We start from the raw sequence: 16,991 nt of genomic DNA on the forward strand, positions 1-16,991 counted from the left end.
CCTGCAGCCCTGTGCTTTCTCTGCCCTAGCAAAGCATGATTCTCAGTCCAGCAGTGGAGGAGTCTGTGTAGAGCACTGTGCTTATGAAGAACTAACATCTCTGGAGCCTGTCTCATTATCTCTCCATGGCACTGTCTGCTGTGTGTACCCTAAATTTTTATATGTTGTCATAATATAGTGACCTCTCCTGGAGAGCACTCTGTCACTCTATCACTGCTACTTTATTTCTGTGGAGACTTTTCCACCATCATGGAAGACTGATTTTTAGCCAGCAGAATCATACTTCAGCACATGGAAATACTGCATTATATATAATTCCACTTTTATTTAATCTCAGTAGATCTTAATTTAAAATAGCCTAATAGTAATTTGGTCTCCCGTTGTTTAGTTGCTGCAATTCCAAAATTCTTTTAGAGGTACCTACCTCAATATTCTCCCGTTCTTACTCTTAAATGCATGCTAATTGTTGTTATTTGACATTCAGCAGCTATAAAGGTTGTAGTTAAACCAATTGCCTCTCCAACTGTGTTTAGAGCACTTAATCTGCACCAGAGAATTAGGGGATTTTCTCAAGTTCTTCTAACACCTCTGTCTGGGTGTAAAAGCACATTATATGTGAAGTCTACTGCATCAGCCCTCTGTTGTCTCAGTCCCTTGCAAACTCCCTCCAGATGTTAGAGTAACCTCCTGCTTCATAAAACTAATCAGAATCCACAGTGCACCACATTTCCCCTGCACAGACTCCAACTGTTGCTTTTTGTGCTCGAATCGCTGATTCCCCCCCTCTCTCCTGCCTCTGGTGTGCTGCCTGGCACAGGTAACAAATGCTTCGTCACTGACCCGTACTGGTGTGAAGGCCCCTGGGTTCAATTAAATGGAGCAAGAGGCAGTAAATAAACCACATGGGCCAGGGCATTAAATCACTCAGTGCAGAGAAGAATTGGATGCCGAGAAGGTTTGGTTTGGAGGTGGGCCGCGTGCACTTGCACCCACACTGCAACTTAATACCCTTACTGCAAGTTAATGACAATTGCAATCAAGCAGGGTGATGTCCCCTTTCTTCCTTCCACTCCTGCTTTTTTTACATTCCCAACGCTCTCCCCAATAAATTAAAACCTTTCTCCTCCGTGCCCCTGCTGCCCTCCCCTCCTTTTCCTATTTTGTTTTACTGCCTTCATGCTGTTCTCCTTTATTTCCAGCATTTTATTTCAAGGGGTGGGTTTGAAGCGCTCTCAGCCCATCTGCTGGTTTGGTTTAGAACAAGGACTGGAATGAGACAAGGGCTTTTGGAAGTCATGAACTATTTATAGCATATTTGTTCTTTCACATTGGCACTAAACTTTGTTTATAGAATCACCTGCAGTAGAACCTGAGCCAGGGGACCACAGCTCACTTGATCTAAAATTGGCTTTATTTCTTGGGTTTCTTAACAGAGACCACATGTGTGTGTCCGCTGCAGGCCAGGGCGTGTTTGATGCTTACACACGTGTCAAAAGCACAAACATGAAGTGCCCGTGAGTGCCTGTGTGTGTGAAGTTCCCAGTGTGCCCTTAAGAAATATTCTTAGACATCATATGTGTATTTGGAATGAAAAGGGAGCTGTACATGTGCATTACCACTGTCTAAAGAATAAAGATTCCCAAGAGAAAACTTCAGTGAAAAATTTTTCATTACAATTTTTCCAGTCAGTTTTCATTTTCTCCGAACAGTATTTTTGTCTTGGGTTGGCCTGTTGAAACGCAATGCCCGTTTTTGTTTTCATTCTGTGTTAAATATTTTTTTTTCAAAACAAAATAACAATTTAAATTGAAACTGAAGCAAATCTGTCATTTTAAATTTTTATTTTGATGTAAAAGCATTTCATTTATTTTTCTGACCAAAAATTGACATTTTAATTTGAACCAAAACAAAATTTTTCATTTACTTTCAAAGTATCAATTGCAAATGAAAATATTTTCATTACTTCTGCTCAAGAAAGTCAGACTATTTTGTGCTTGCAAAATTGTAGGCATGTGGCTTTGCAGTGTTTGTGTGTGCATAATTGTGGTGGTGTGACTATTGTGCAGGATGCGTGTTGAGTATTTGCAGGTGTTACACATATATACGTTTTGCAGAATGTGCCCTCATCCACAGAGTTTGTACATCCACATTTGCACAGCGGCGGTAAGATATGCACACATACGTTGAGTTCATGCCAGTAATATCGACATGTATTTACTTTTTTAGGTTTTCCTTGTGAATGTGTTTTTAATGTGCATGGGCTTGTTGCAGTGTTGCCAACGGTGTTAAAAATAACACGGCAAGACTGAGTAAGTAAGCTGTAAGTTTTGGGAAATTGATAGATATTTATTTCTTTTGTCCACTTTCCCCTTTGTTTTTTTTTTTTCTTAGCTTGTCAGATTCATGTTTTCAATCTGATCTTTACAGTTTTGATGACAGAAGAGCAACATTTTCATTGTAAAAATAGATTTCTGATTCTGTAGTGCATGAAGAAAATAGCATGACCTGCATTACATTTTGGGAGCTGGTAAAAAGGGTTTCTGTTTCTGTTTGCAGGGTAGATAACTGGGTATGTGCTTGTAATAATAATACTATATACTCATGCTTTGTGCTTGCATGCATCTGTAGTTAGCTAAATGTTTATATGTTTTTGCCACATGTTGGCGTGTATAATGTATATTTTTAGCCATATTAAAGTTTTACTTCTAGTCTAAATCAGACAATTACTTCATAGTAAGTAGAGAGAAACTTTCAAATCAATGAAGTCATTCTGTCCTAAGATTCATCTCCTCTGATAGTGGGGACACTTTTGGACATATATTTAGACTAGCCATCTAATTTTTAGGTATGCTGACTGCTTGTGTTTAGGATGTGTGTTTGCCTGTGGTTTATATATATGTTGAGATCCATATGGCAGTTCTGTTTCTATGTGCAATGTGCCTGTAGATGCTCGTGCAATGTCTATGTACATATACATGCATGAAAAGCAGTCAGCAGGAGTTTTTGCAGAGCATACTGTGAGTATAAAATCCTTCAGTCATCGTTCAGCTTGGATCAGACAGTTCTGCTATGTTCTGCTTACCTAAAATATTCCAGAGCAGCTTGGTACAGCATTAGGCCAAATGCTGGTGTTATAACTTAGCCTGATAACCTTTTCCCAGAGCTAAGCTCCCTGAAAGTCCCCATTTCCCGCAATACCATACAGGTTTCATGTTGCTCTGTTCCTGCCTGGCTCCAGAAGGCATGAGCCAACTGAGGAGAGGGAGTATAGTCTCATCAGGAAGCATAGTCCTTCACAGAGCATTATGTTCATTAGGGGACTAACTTGCAGTCCCTGCCAGGCAATTTACCACAATGAAGCAATGTAGATTCACAACGGCATTGACCCCCATGGAAGTGTTTTGATTTGGAGAATGGTGATGTGATATGTCAGCACTTCAGGACATGAAAATTCAATTTTCTGCTATTTTTTTGTAAAACCATAATTTTCTCTTTTTGAGAAATGTTAACATTTCAGTTGTTAAGCTGGGGTAAAACAAGAAGGTGAGATGTCAGAATTTTCTGTTGGATAAATATTCTGAATTTTGCTTAGTTTTGCATTTGCAGGTAGTCTGTGTATTTGAACAGGTGTATGAATATTCTGTATTTAATGGGAGCCCTTGTGGTCAACACAGTGAATACTTTCTGTGAACTGAATAAAACATATGAAACTAGAATGTGTCTAGTTTCATACCTAGTCACATACCTAAGCACTTTCTGGTTTGTAAATATTCATGTTAGCATTTTGGGGATTTGATCCCAAGCAGGTGAGGACTGGTATAGGCCCTCTGTCTTCAGCTGCCTCTGTTGACTGCTGCCAGGATGGATTGTGTCCTAGAAAACATGCTTACTATGAGAGATTAAAAAGGATCTGTTTGTTTCACTTGTAGAAGATCTTAAGAAATGATTCAATCATACTCTATAATTACTTATGCAAAGAGAAAATAACTGGTGTTATGGGGCTCTTCAGGCCAGCAAAGGTATAACAGGCTCTGACAGCTGACTAAACAGCTGTAAGGCACAGCTTTTTAATAGTGGATGTACTTAAGCTTTGGGACAGAGAAGACAAATCCTACATGCTCTTGTAAGATAAACATAATGGGGTATTCTTCCAAAGATGCCAAGGCAGTAGAAAGATTAAAAAAAAAGGTTTATTTTAAATGCAACGACCACTTTTTTATGATGGTGCACCCATCAGGCCCCTGGGGCAAAAGGCAAAGCCCCTCGTCCTCCAAGGCTTTTTGTATTTTCTCTTTCTCCCGCCCCACTCTGGCCCAAGGAGGTCTTGTACATGTCTGCAAACATGTTATCTCTCTGCGTACCAGAAAGCAAGGCTGAGAACTTTTCTTGCTATGCAGGGGTGGGGAAGAAACACTGAAAGTGTCTTTGAGAAAGAGCCACCGTCTATACAGAGAGCCTTCCTGGTGAAACAAGTTCTGACTTTCCATTACAAATTCTTTCAGAAATGTATCTATTCCTACACTGAACTTTTAAAATAACACTCTGTGATTCCCTAAAAGATGTGCAGTGGTTTGACTTTGAGCTGTTGAGTCAGAAATTGAATTACTGAGGAAAGATTTGTGGTGGGTACAGAGTCAGTGTAGACTGATTACCTGGTATAAAAGCCCAGTAAGAGCCACATGAATGCTAGTCAGTGATTGGTTAACAATTATCTGGTCAAAATTATCTGTTTGCATCAAAGAGTTGCCCCTCGCCCCTCTGTGCATGCATGCACACATAGGGCATGTGCAGTTGAGCTATTTATTCTGGGCTGTGATGTGTGTTTGCTGCTGGGAGCATGGGGCATATTTCTCGGGATGCTCCCATGCACAGCATGTCAGTGACAAGGAGTGGAGCAGAGAAGTTTATACAGTGCCTCCAGGATTCCCCAGTGGGGCCCTGCTGGTGAACTTTGGCTCCCCTGCTTGCTGCCAAGCATTAACTACAATACTTGCACTTGTTTTTGACAACAGCGTGTAGGTTGTATTTCACCAATTGCTATTTTGGTTTGGGAGTTATGGCAGAAATGTCTCTGGGTTCTTGGCTGGTATAAGCGGAGCAGGAGATTTACTCTTATTGTGTAATGTCACCTTTCAGTCAGTGCTTGGGGGTAAAATTATGGGGTGTCATTTGCTCTTTTAATTAAATTTTGAGGCCATGCACCTCTTGTGTAGGAAAAGTATCTGGGGACTAACTTGGCCTGATTCTGCCTGGAAGGATAGCCTCATCGATTGAGCACTCTTTAAAATATGAATTAGTCCTTTCTTATTTTTCTTTTTGTCAATAAGTTGGGACCTGAGGCAGCAGCAGTTGCCATTTTCCAAACTGCTGCCTGCGATGATAGATGAGTTTGGCCCTGGAAGGACAGAGAGATACTGAACTCAGCACAACACAGATGTTGCAAAGCAGCCAAATTAAGCTGTAGTGGGAATGTGCAGGTTGGGTCTTAGTCAGAGTATCTCATGCCTGTCTGCCTCGCTGAAAAGCAAGGGCGAAATATTAGCAGCTGACCTGGTGGGATATACGCTTGCCCAAAATATTCTGTTACTGGCTGCAGATGAACCAGCATCTGATCTGCTGTGTGACTTTCCTGAAGATCTCACAGCCCTGGGGTGGGGAGGCAAAGGAGTCCTCCAAAAGAAATATTGATTTCTGCAACCTTCATACCCCAGTTCTCCATACATCACAACACAGGAGATAAAGAAGAGATGTTACAATGGCAGGCCATGTTTATTCCTTAAACTTGGCTCAGTACACCCCAGGAAACATATCTGAACATTATAGACTGTGAGAAAGATTCCTGGGAGCTTCTGGTATAAAATAGAAATAGGTTGCTAAATTAATTATTAAGATGGAAATTATAACTGTGGTTATGACATAAATTGCTAGTCTACACAGCCAGAAAGATCAACTGACTAACATTATTCCTTAAATGAACACACCAATAAAACGTAACGAGAAAGTGCCTAGAGAGCCACAGTTATAGATGGCAAAAGCTGTCTCTAGGTGAAGGTCCTGTGCAACACTTTCAGTCTAATAGAGGGAAAGAGGAAAAACAGGATAAAGGTAATGGGAAAGAGTCAAGTGTGGATACAAGGAAAACAGTATCAGAAAACAAGAAAAAGTTCTCAATAATGGTTTCATGTTGCAGAATAATAAACATGAAATATAGTAAAGGTGGCAAAAATGTAAGGAATGAAGCAATGAATATTTTTTATTGTATCAGCCTCTTTATAACCTTGAGATTGTAATCAATGTGTTCTTGGTAATAAAGTGATAGGGTAACCCAAAATTAAGAAGTTAAAGGGGACAAATATGTCTTGAAGTCTTTCTTAAATTTTTTTTTTTTTTTCTCCAGCTGAAGATAAAGAAGAAGTAATAATAGAACCAGGGATTTCCCCCAGTAGAAGAGTGCAGTTCTGGGCATGTTAGTTTGAACTTCCTCATAGGATTTAACTAGATCGCAACAGGAGGGCAGAGGGGATCTAAAAATTGCCTGAAAAGCAATTCTTCCTTGTGACCAACAAGAGGGACAGACTGTAGACAAATATAGTTTCTGGAGGGTGCAAGTTAAAACTAGGTTGGATTGTCAAACACAAAACTCTGTAAGAGACTGTGTAAATAAAGAAATACAGATGAGAATGTGCTAGCAGACATATATATTTTTTTATATGACCTGCCTGTGATGTGACTTTGCCGCTCCGCATATGTAAAAATAAAACTGAAGGAGACTTAATTCTTATATACTCCTAACCTTATTATGTATATCCCTCTTTTAAAAATACTCCCTATAAAAGAAATTAATGTGTGTGGGGAGGGTAGATATGTTTTCTGTTTATACAGTGAAAAAGTATATCTGCTATAGGCATCAGGAAGGACCATTTCCACTCACACTAGAGGAAAACAGAGTAGCATTGAGTATACAGTTTTTTAGTTGTTTTTTTTTTTTTTCACTGTAAAACATATGCATGGATTAAAGCCTTTACAAAACCAGCAAAACTATTTTACATATAAGCCCCAGATACAAAATTGTTTCTCCTTCAGGTGAATAATAGCAGAATGTTTTTCAGTTTTTAGTGTTTGTACACCTTTTTCTGTTTTTCCCAAATGAAATTTAATTTTTGCTCTTCTTCTTTTGACCACTGAAAGAAAACGCCATTGAGAACATCAATGCTTTTATTTCACTTTTTAGTTCTTAATATTGCTTCATTTTGCTTTTTAAGACTGTGTCAAATTAGAAAAACTTAAGAAGGAAAATAATTGAAACTGAAACTGCTAACATGCAACTTTATCAGCTTCGAAAAAGAGAAGCTGAGTTGTAGGTTTTTCCCGTAACTTTTCCAGTGCCTTGAAGAATTTGAAAAGAAATAAATACTAAAAAATTGAACTAAATAAACTTAAAAAAAAAAAATTGAACGACTTAAATATCAACAGAGCTCTAAATATAATCCAGTCTGTTGTAATTCACATTCTAAGTGTTTGAAACATTTTGATTGTTAGAGAGCAGAAAAAAAAATTAAATAATGTTTTTGAAGAAAATCCTGCTCCTAAGAAAGGGTCATTTTTTGTGCAATACAAATTTTCAATAGAAATTTTTGACTGGCAAGAATTTAGTGTCATGCTTAAAATAGGTAAGGCAAATCAGAAGAGAATATTTTGTTCCAAAACTGATGTTTTAAAACTGGTTCCCACCTGGGCTACAGAAAGCGAATTAATGCATGAAAATTTGGTTTGATTACTGTGGTACAGGTTTTTTCCTGAGCTTGTAAGACATCTCTGACTGCACATCGATACAATATGGTCTGACATGATGGTGCTCTCACGTTCTCTGGTCCTGGTGACCCTGCTTGTCTGTTTTTCTTCTTTCTTCACTTTCTTCTTCCTTACTCTCCTGCCAAGTTTTCCCTTTCAGTCTTCCTTCTTGTGAGGTGGGTATGAAAAAGCTTAGTGTACAAAAACTCACATAATGATACTCTGAGGGCGAATTATGTTCTTGCTCTCCTAGGCAGTTCAGAGTTGCCTGGAATATTGGAAAACAGTGCAGATTTAGGCTCTAACAGTAATTTTTATCGCTGCTATTTAGGAAATGGTTCTGGAGTCTCTACTTGGCAGCTCTCTTTTACATCCATCAGCAATGCATCATAACCGAACCATCAGCACTAAGTACAAATTCTCACACCCTGCTGGGGACTCAGGACAAGCCTCCCACAAATAGCTTTCCATTTCCATCCTGAATTCAGCATTAGCCAATTTAGAGGCAATATGTGGTTCTAGGAATAGGCTGTCATGTACAGTATGCACAAGACAGCTCTCCCCTAATCTCATCTAATTGGCAACAGAAGTCGCTGTCATTAGGCAGAGTGTGAGAGGCATTAGAGTCATTAGCATTTGTGCAGGCTATCATAGGGAGGTCAAACATTTGGGGAGATTCAGACTGGTTCCCTGGGAAGACAGTTGCACTCTTGAATTACTACTTCCACTAAGTGAATTCCTCAGGACAATTGAATATTTGCCCTGCTACTACACTCATGAAGAAGAATGAGAAAATAGAGATTTTTAGCTCAGACTTTGGGACATATGGAAAATGCAATATGTTTTATATTTTTTATATAGAGATTTAATAATTCAAGATTCAATCATCTGCTTCTGAAATACAGATTCTCCTATAAAAAAAATTCTAGAAAATCCTATTTTCAGATAGATGAAAACCTTTCATTTTGAGACCCTCTTTTAAATACATTGAAATATACACTGCAAAGAAAAATATTACAGAAAATAGATTCAAGGTCACAGCCCAAGGCTTCATTCAGAGAAACCATCTCCCCCGGCTTTATCTCTGAAGCAAAACTTCCATGAAATCATCACAGACTTATGAAACAATTCCACTGTAATTAAATTAATTCCCCAGTGGCAAATAGTTCTGCTAGACACCTTCAACAAGCAACAGTGCAATTTGACCGTAGTTCTGGTACCCAGACTGGTATAAAATGCTGACTTAGCTTTTGAGAGAGGCCCCAGGACTGCAGAAAGTAATTTCCAGCAGAGAGTATGGTTTCTGTGTACTTAGTCAGAGACGTTTTTATTCATTCAGCTGGCAGAACTCCTGCCTGCAGGTCAAGGGGATTGACGCTGAATTGTCCCATAGAGTAGCACCAAGGACATGCTCTCGCAGGTCTGCGCAGAGGCTGTGAGGTGTAATGGCCATATCTTCTCCAGCTTTGGGCCATGGCTCATCTCCCTATCTCCAAGGCACTGACAGCACTGACTGTTTTCAGCTGTCCCTTCTGCTTCCCTGAGCATCTCACATGGCCTGCCTCCTGGGTCACCCCAACCTCCCTATCCTTGTCCCACAAGGCTTCTCTTCACTAGTCCTGCAGAAAACTCCTTGTTGCTTCGGGTTTATTTAAGCGGAGACTGTCTCACCACAAACACCTCATTTATGCCTTTTCTTTCTCTGGAAAATTTAGGATTCATGCAGGGTTGTGGTTCGAGGAAAATTCAAGTCCAAGCAGAGCGCTCGGTCAGACTGTGGCTCATGCAGGCGCTCTTCACTCAGCACTAGCATTGAATCTTCCAGGCCGCGGCGCCTTCACAGAGGCAGAGAAAATCATGTTTTTCTGTGAGCACAGCATTCCTCTGACATGTTTTTTGTTTGCATCAAGCTCTCTCATATCACAGGCTGTGAACGGAAATGGCAAGGTAGTTCAGTTTGCTACCAGTAAAGGTTTTCAGCTGCTCACCCTTCCCCCTCATCCTACTACCTGAGGGTTCTGTAGGTCTCTGTGCAGTGCAGATGATATGGTAGTAGATGAAAAAAGCCACTACAGGTACCAAGATGTTACTGAAGAGGTGTAAGCTGTAAAACGTACCCTGATGATCCAGTGCCCTGGAGCACAAGCAGGAGATGGTGCTAGAGCAGATAATGTGAGTTAGAGCTGCCATGGGAAATAGCTCTGATCTTGTCAGTGTCACAAAATTAGTCTGCAGGTGATAATAACAACAGCAATTACTGTTGTAAGAGGTCATATACTGGTGTAGTAGTTTAGTCTAGGCCTTCCTTGGTGACCAATCTGTAACCAAGAAAGTGCCCATATCACCCGGTATTCCCTACGATTTTTATGTAAACCAGGAGTATAAGAAGAAAGGAGGAGAGGCCTTCAGGCTCTTTCCTTCTGGCGGCTTTGGAGGTGCAGACTCCCTGCTGTTGAGTCTGCTGTGTTAGGGAGTGAGGCCTTGCCAACCTTGGGAGTCAGAGGTTGCTGGCAGTTGTTCCAGTGCGATTTTCTGCTGTCCCAAGGAAAGTAGTAAGATATTTTTTGCTAATTCTTTAGTTTGCTAGATCCTGAGTTTCTGATCGTGTGTATATCTATTTTGGGTTTTTTTGGGGTTTTTTTTCCCTTCCCCCTTCCCTTTCCCTTTTCCTTTTGAAATTGTACATATATTTCAATTGTATGTAAATGTAATATAAGTAAATATATTTATATATATTGCTTTAGCTGCCTCTCTCTCATTGTGGTTCTCTTGGTTTTTTTTCTTTTCCCTCGGTTTGGGGGGGAGGGAGGCAGAGCAGGGAGCCAGCTTCAAACCACCTCAACTGGACAAATGCTGTTGTGCTGTGATTGTAGGATGTTTCAGCACCTTATTGCAGGCAGAAGCATTGCTAATGGTAAGAAAACATAGTGAATCCACAGCTAGTATATTTGCAGTGCAAATTATCTGAGGCAGGTGAGCAATGAAGGGCTGGTGTTGTGTCATATCAACCCTCCGAATGCCATTCCCGTAACAAGGAAGTAACACAGGCAAAGTACCACTGAACTCCTGGTCCCTGATCAGTTTGCCTCCAAAAGTCTCCACCATGAAATCCCCAAGCATAGCAGGCAATGATGACTTTACTGTATAAAATTCTAACTCTTTTCCCTCCATTCTTTGCCTCATTTTAGGTGAATTTTAAAAAAAATCATGAAGTGCTGCTTGGCCAGCACATCTGGGTGGTTTAGCTAGAACATCAGCCACAGGTGAAGAGAGTGGTCAGTGCCATACTGAAGATAAAATAGATGGATATTTTCCCTGACTTTGGCTAACAAAACATTTTGCTGAGGCTTCTCATTAAAAAATCATATTAAAAATGCTTTAAGGAGTGTATTAATGGTGGGGCAAAAAAGACACAAATAGCATTCATTGGAAAGGAAGCTATCTAATTATCGGAGTGCCCACAAGGGATGGTGGTTGCACTGAGAGGTGTGACAGGTGCATACAGTTCTGCTCCAGATGTCCTTCAAACAGGCCTGGCCCATGGTTTCCACACTCACTTTACAAGCAGGCATTGAGCCAGCTCCACTTTGTCCCTGCAGAACAGGTCCTGCCTTGTCCTTTTCCTTGTACCTAAACAGCTATTAGCCCTGGTTTCTTTGCCAGGCTCCTTGTGTGGGTGCACAGACACTCAGAGCAGCACAAGAAAGGACATGGAACGAAGAGCGGGTTTAGGAGCTGGCAGTGGGGCTGCTGTTATTGCAGCAATGGCAGCTTATGCCACCTAAAGAATCAAGAGCAGGTTGATGGTGCTATTCGAGACTGCAGCTAAGCCTGAGACACAGAAGTCAGGAAAGGTGTTTGTGGGGCCTGCTTCCTCCTCCACACCATAAACATCTTCCCACTTCTGTGCTCCTGCTGGTTTTTTTCACATCTCTCCCATGCTAGTCTGATCCCACAGTGTTTAAACACCATAATATTGACATTACTGCTGGGCTAGTTGTGTGAATCAGTCTCTAGTGGGATCAGGTAAGCACAAAGGCAGGAGTAAATGACAAGGTGTTGAGACTGGTGCAGTCAGGAAAGGGAACTAATACCCAGGAGATGAATGCCTTTCAGTAGCAGCTAGGCAGACTGACTTGATCATAACATGAACTTGCCTAAATCTCTGATCTCCTGTGTTTTGCACGGGAAATACTGATTTTGAGTAAGGACTATCTCAATTCAATATGCTGAACAGCTTCCAGTGTTCCAAATCTCTTGTCACCAGAAGAAATGAAGGCAAACGGCTGTTGGGAATGATGCAGGTGGAGTTGATACTTTGTGAGGCAGAGAATGGAGATGATCTCTGGAGATCCCTTTTGGGACAATTTTCTGGAATTTTCTCATTGTGCAGGATAAAATGATGCACTGAGAATAGAAGACCTTGAGTCTTTCCTGGTATTTGATGTCTATGATGTTGCAAATAGTGTTCATTTGTGGGAAGTGTCTTATTGACACCAGTGTGTTTTTTATCTTAGGGTATCTGGCAGAAAGAATTTTAACAAATATCCTACTTTAAGAATTGTTTTAATCAGCTGAGAAGGTATATTCTAATCCTGAAAAATCACTAAAAGTAGATGAAGTAACACATAAGTAGTAAAAACAGTTAAAACCTTTTTAAAAAAGTATCCATTATGCATTTTTTCCCTAACAGGTGCACCTAGAAGTACACATCGTTGCATTGTACAGTGTACCTTTCCTGTGTGCCACAGGGCACTGATGGAAAAGATGCTACAATCACATCACAGGAGACCTCTTTTGCTATTAAGAGGTCTCCTGGAGGCTTCAGTGCAGTGCAGAACCTTGCCATCGTGCAAAATGAGCAAAGCGTTTGTTCAACTCTCAGTTCCTAGTTGCTGGCCAGGGTTATAGAATGCATGTGAAAAGGCTGGAAGAGGTCAAAACAGAGGAGCAAGAGTGGGACTTTGTGCTGATTCAGACCCATTCTGTAAGCCAAAAAATATACTGAAAAGCAGCAATTGCCACTAGCTGCCTTGCTGATCTTAGCTGGCCATTTATGGTGGATGTCAACGTAGATGTGGAACTGGAGACGAGACCTTCCTCTGAAGCTGCATCAGGGGTTAAAGAAATAGGCAACTCCCTGCTTATCACTAGGATTTCTAACAACAAGCCTGAATGTGAGGTTGGCACTGATATAATTATTTCAGCACTATTAAATTGGTGGAGCCCTCTATGGCTGTGGATGCAGTTACTTTATACCATAGTTCTACAGCTTGTTCTTTACAACACGTACAGATGATCTGTGATGTAAGGCATTGGTGTTAACTATCTGCTCTATAAGGACCATATCTTGGCTGTTACAAAATCTGTTCATTGAAGGACAGAAATGTGCCAGGAGGCAGGACATTGTACTGGATCTCACTTCTACAGAAGGAATCAGTCAGATCACGTGCACAGGGACAGTTAAATGAGAGCACAGAGCTGGGGAAATGACAAGGTAACCAAGAAATATCTGTATTGTAGATTACTGAGTCACGTTATTCCTACAGGTTCTACTGGTACTTGGCAGCTGATAAATAATAAAAAGCGTTTATCCTGCTGATATAAATCAAAGCAGAAAAGAGCCCTAGGATTCTGCCAGAGTATGCTGCGTGTTCCTATGGGAATCTGTCCCAGCATTGCTTTCATTTGAATCCTCCTTTGTTTATTTTGCAAAACAGAAGAATTATTCTGGAGGACTTTTGGCTGCTCCAACTCCTGCCTTGGATATTCCAACTTCCAATGAAAATCAGACACCCTCTGGCTCCAGACAAGTAACTCCCCACTGTTTTCCCTAACCACTAAGAGGTCTAGCACGTACAATTTTGAACTGAGTATTGAAACACAAAGAAATTTAAAATACTGTGACAGACTACGAGTTGTGTTTTTTTAATCACATTTATAATTTTTGTATCCTGTTACTCATTAGAGGTGTGGAAACTTCCATTTAGGCTTGAAGAAAAGAGTTAAAAATTATTAAATATAATGGGTCTCCACATAGTGTGTAAGACATTAGAACTCAACTGGCAATAAGGAGCAAGATGAAGCACTTTTTAGACTGGCAACTATTGTCATTATAGGCCAAAACCCAAGTGAGGCACTGAATTACCAATGACAATAAAACTGTGGGTCAACAAAACATCTCTCCTACTGACCTCTAAAGTGATGTAGGTTAAAATTAGACCAACAGGGAAAACCTTTGCAGAGCACATCTAATTTATTTGGTGAGAAAAGTACATCATTAGGAACTTAGAAAGAAAACTGTGATCTCCACCTAGATTTCACAAGTAAACATCTGCCAGCAACCAGAAGAGACACAACCCTGACTTTCTGATGCACCTGTATGACTGACACATTCATTCCTATCTGGAGCCTCTTAGTACTGCATGCCAGGACTGAAATTTTAAAAAAAGGAGAGAAAAGTCAGGGGAAGAGACTGCAAACAACAGAAAATGGTAAGGAGAAACTATAGACAAGCAGTGTCCTTTTTATCATCTTTCAGGGCATTTTTGGGTCAGTCTCCTTCCACTCAAGGGAAAGAGGAGCTGTCAGAGAAGAGGAAGTGTCCTAGCCATTTCAGTCTGGGGGTGGTGTTGGCTGACCATTCTTCTGGGCTCTTTTTGACAACCTAGGACAAAGATATCCCACAGATAATTGAATTCAGAGGTAACTTTTCTTTCCTCTGGCCAGAGCCCAGGCAGACTCAAGTTTCCTTATGAGTGTGGTCCTTTCTGACACCTCTTTCAATGTAAAAATCCCTTAAATTCCTAGCCAGGCAAAGACACAAATCCATTGAGTGTCTCCACACAGATCACTCCGTGTCAGCAATTCATGTCACTGCTAGAGAAGAATCACTTTCTCTTCCAAGTTAAAATTTCACTTGTGTTAACTGCACTTCTTTATGTATGGCTAATTAATAACTTAAGTCTCCTGCCTTCCTGGGGTCCAGATGAGGGATATTAGTAGGAGACTCCCTGAGCTAATCCAGCCTTCTGATTATTATGCATTGCTGGTGGTCCAGGCTGGCAGTGATGACATTAATGAAAGAGGTAGCAGGGTAATTAAAAAGGACTTCAAGGCACTAGGTTGATTAGTTAATAGGACAGGAGCATAGGTAGTGTTCGCCTCAGTTCCTGCAGTAGCAGGGATAAATGAGGAGAGGAGTAGGGAAAACCCATTTTATAAATAAATGGCTAAAGGTGCCACTGGCAGAATTTTGGTTTTTTTGACCATGGGGCAAATTCTATGGTACCTAGCCTGCTGTAGCCCGATGGGCTTCATCTATCTAGCAAGGGCAAAAGGACTTTAGCCCTTAAGTTGCTGGGGCTGATCAGAAGGGCTTTAAAATAGATTTGAAGGGGTAAGGGATTGAAACCAGGCTCTCCATAGATGAGCCTAAGGGTGGAAAGCCAGAGTTAGAAGTGAAATCAGCAGCTCACCTGAAGTGCATGTACACCAATGCACACAGCATGGGTAACAAACAAAAGGAGCTGGAAGCCATTGTGCAGCAGGAAAGCTATAATGTAGTCACCGTCATGGAAACGTGGTGGGATGACTCGCATGACTAGAGTGCTGCCATGGGTGGCTACAGGCTCTTCAGAAGGGACAGGCAAGGTAGGAAAGGTGGAGGGGTGGCTCTATATGTTAGAGAGTCTCTTGATTCCATAGAACTTGAAGTCGGTCATGATAAGTTGAGTGCCTGTGGATCAGAATCAGGGGGAAGGCCAACAAGGCTGACATCCTAGTGGGAGTCTGTTATAGACCACCCAACCAGGATGATGAGGGTGATGAATTATTCTACAAGCAGCTGGTAGATGTCTCAAAATCACCAGCCCTTGTTCTTGTGGGTGACTTTAACCTGCTGGATGTCTGCTAGAAACTCAACATAGCAGAGAAGAGGCAGTCGAGGAGATTCCTAGAGTGTATAGAGGATAATTTCCTGCTCCAGCTGGTAAATGAACCTACTGGGGGTGGTGCCCCACTAGACCTTCTGTTCACAAACAGGGAGGGGCTGGTGGGAGATGTGGTGGTCGGAGACCGTCTGGGGCACAATGACCACAAAATGGTAGAGTTTTCAATACTCAGGGACACAAAGAGGGCCATCAATAAAACTTCTATGCTGGGCTTCCGCAGGGCAGATTTCATCCTACTCAGAAGATTGGTTCAGAGGGTACCTTGGGAAATAGCCCTTGAAAATAAAGGGGTTCAGGAGGGATGGACATACGCCAAGAAGGAAGTCTTGAATGCACAGGAGCAGGCTGTCCCAGTGTGCTGAAAGGTGAGCCAGCGGGGAAGATGGCCAGCCTGGCTGAACAGGAAGATTTTGAAGGAAATTAGGGGAAAAAAGAGAGCTTACTGACTATGGAAAAAAGGGCTGGCTACTCATGAAGAGTTTAGGAATATAGTTAGGTCATGTAGGAAGAAAATTAGAGAAAAAAAGGCATAATTTTAACTCAATTTAGCCACTTGTGTTAGGGATAACAAGAAGTGCTTCTACAAATACATCAATAGCAAAAGGAGGGGCAAGGAAAACCTCCATTCTTTCTTGGACATGGGGGGAACATAGTCACCAAACACGAGGAAAAGGTTGAGGTATTTAACACCCTTTTTGCATCAGTTTTCAACAAGAAGACAGGTTGTCCTCAGGACAACTGGCCTCCGGAACTGGTAGACAGAGACAGTAAGCCGAATAGCCCCCCTGTAATCCAGGAGGAAACAATTAGTGACCTGCTGAGCCACTTGGATCCTCACAAGTCTATGGGACCAGATGGGATCCACCCAAAGGTGATGAGGGAGCTGGTGGAAGAGTTCGCCAAGCCGCTCTTCTTCACCTACCAAAAGTCCTGTCTCACTGGGGAGGTCCCAGATGATTGGAAGTTGGCAAATGTCACATCGATCCACAAGAAGGGCCGGAAGGAGGACCCAGGAAACGACAAGCCTGTCAGCCTGACCTCAGTGCCTGGCAAGGTTATGGAGCAGATCATCCTAAGTGCAATCACACAGCACCTACAGGATGGACAAGGGATCAGATCCAGCCAGCATGAGTTTAGGAAGGGCAGGTCCTGTCTGACCAACCTGATCTCCTTTTATGATCAGGTGACCCGCCTGGTGGATGAGGGGAAGGCTGTGGATGTGTCTGTCTGGACTTCAGAAAGGCCTTT

The sequence above is a fragment of the Lepidothrix coronata genome, unplaced genomic scaffold, assembly GCF_001604755.1.
Source record: "Lepidothrix coronata isolate B3197 unplaced genomic scaffold, Lepidothrix_coronata-1.0 Scaffold46, whole genome shotgun sequence".
Taxonomy (NCBI): domain Eukaryota; kingdom Metazoa; phylum Chordata; class Aves; order Passeriformes; family Pipridae; genus Lepidothrix; species Lepidothrix coronata.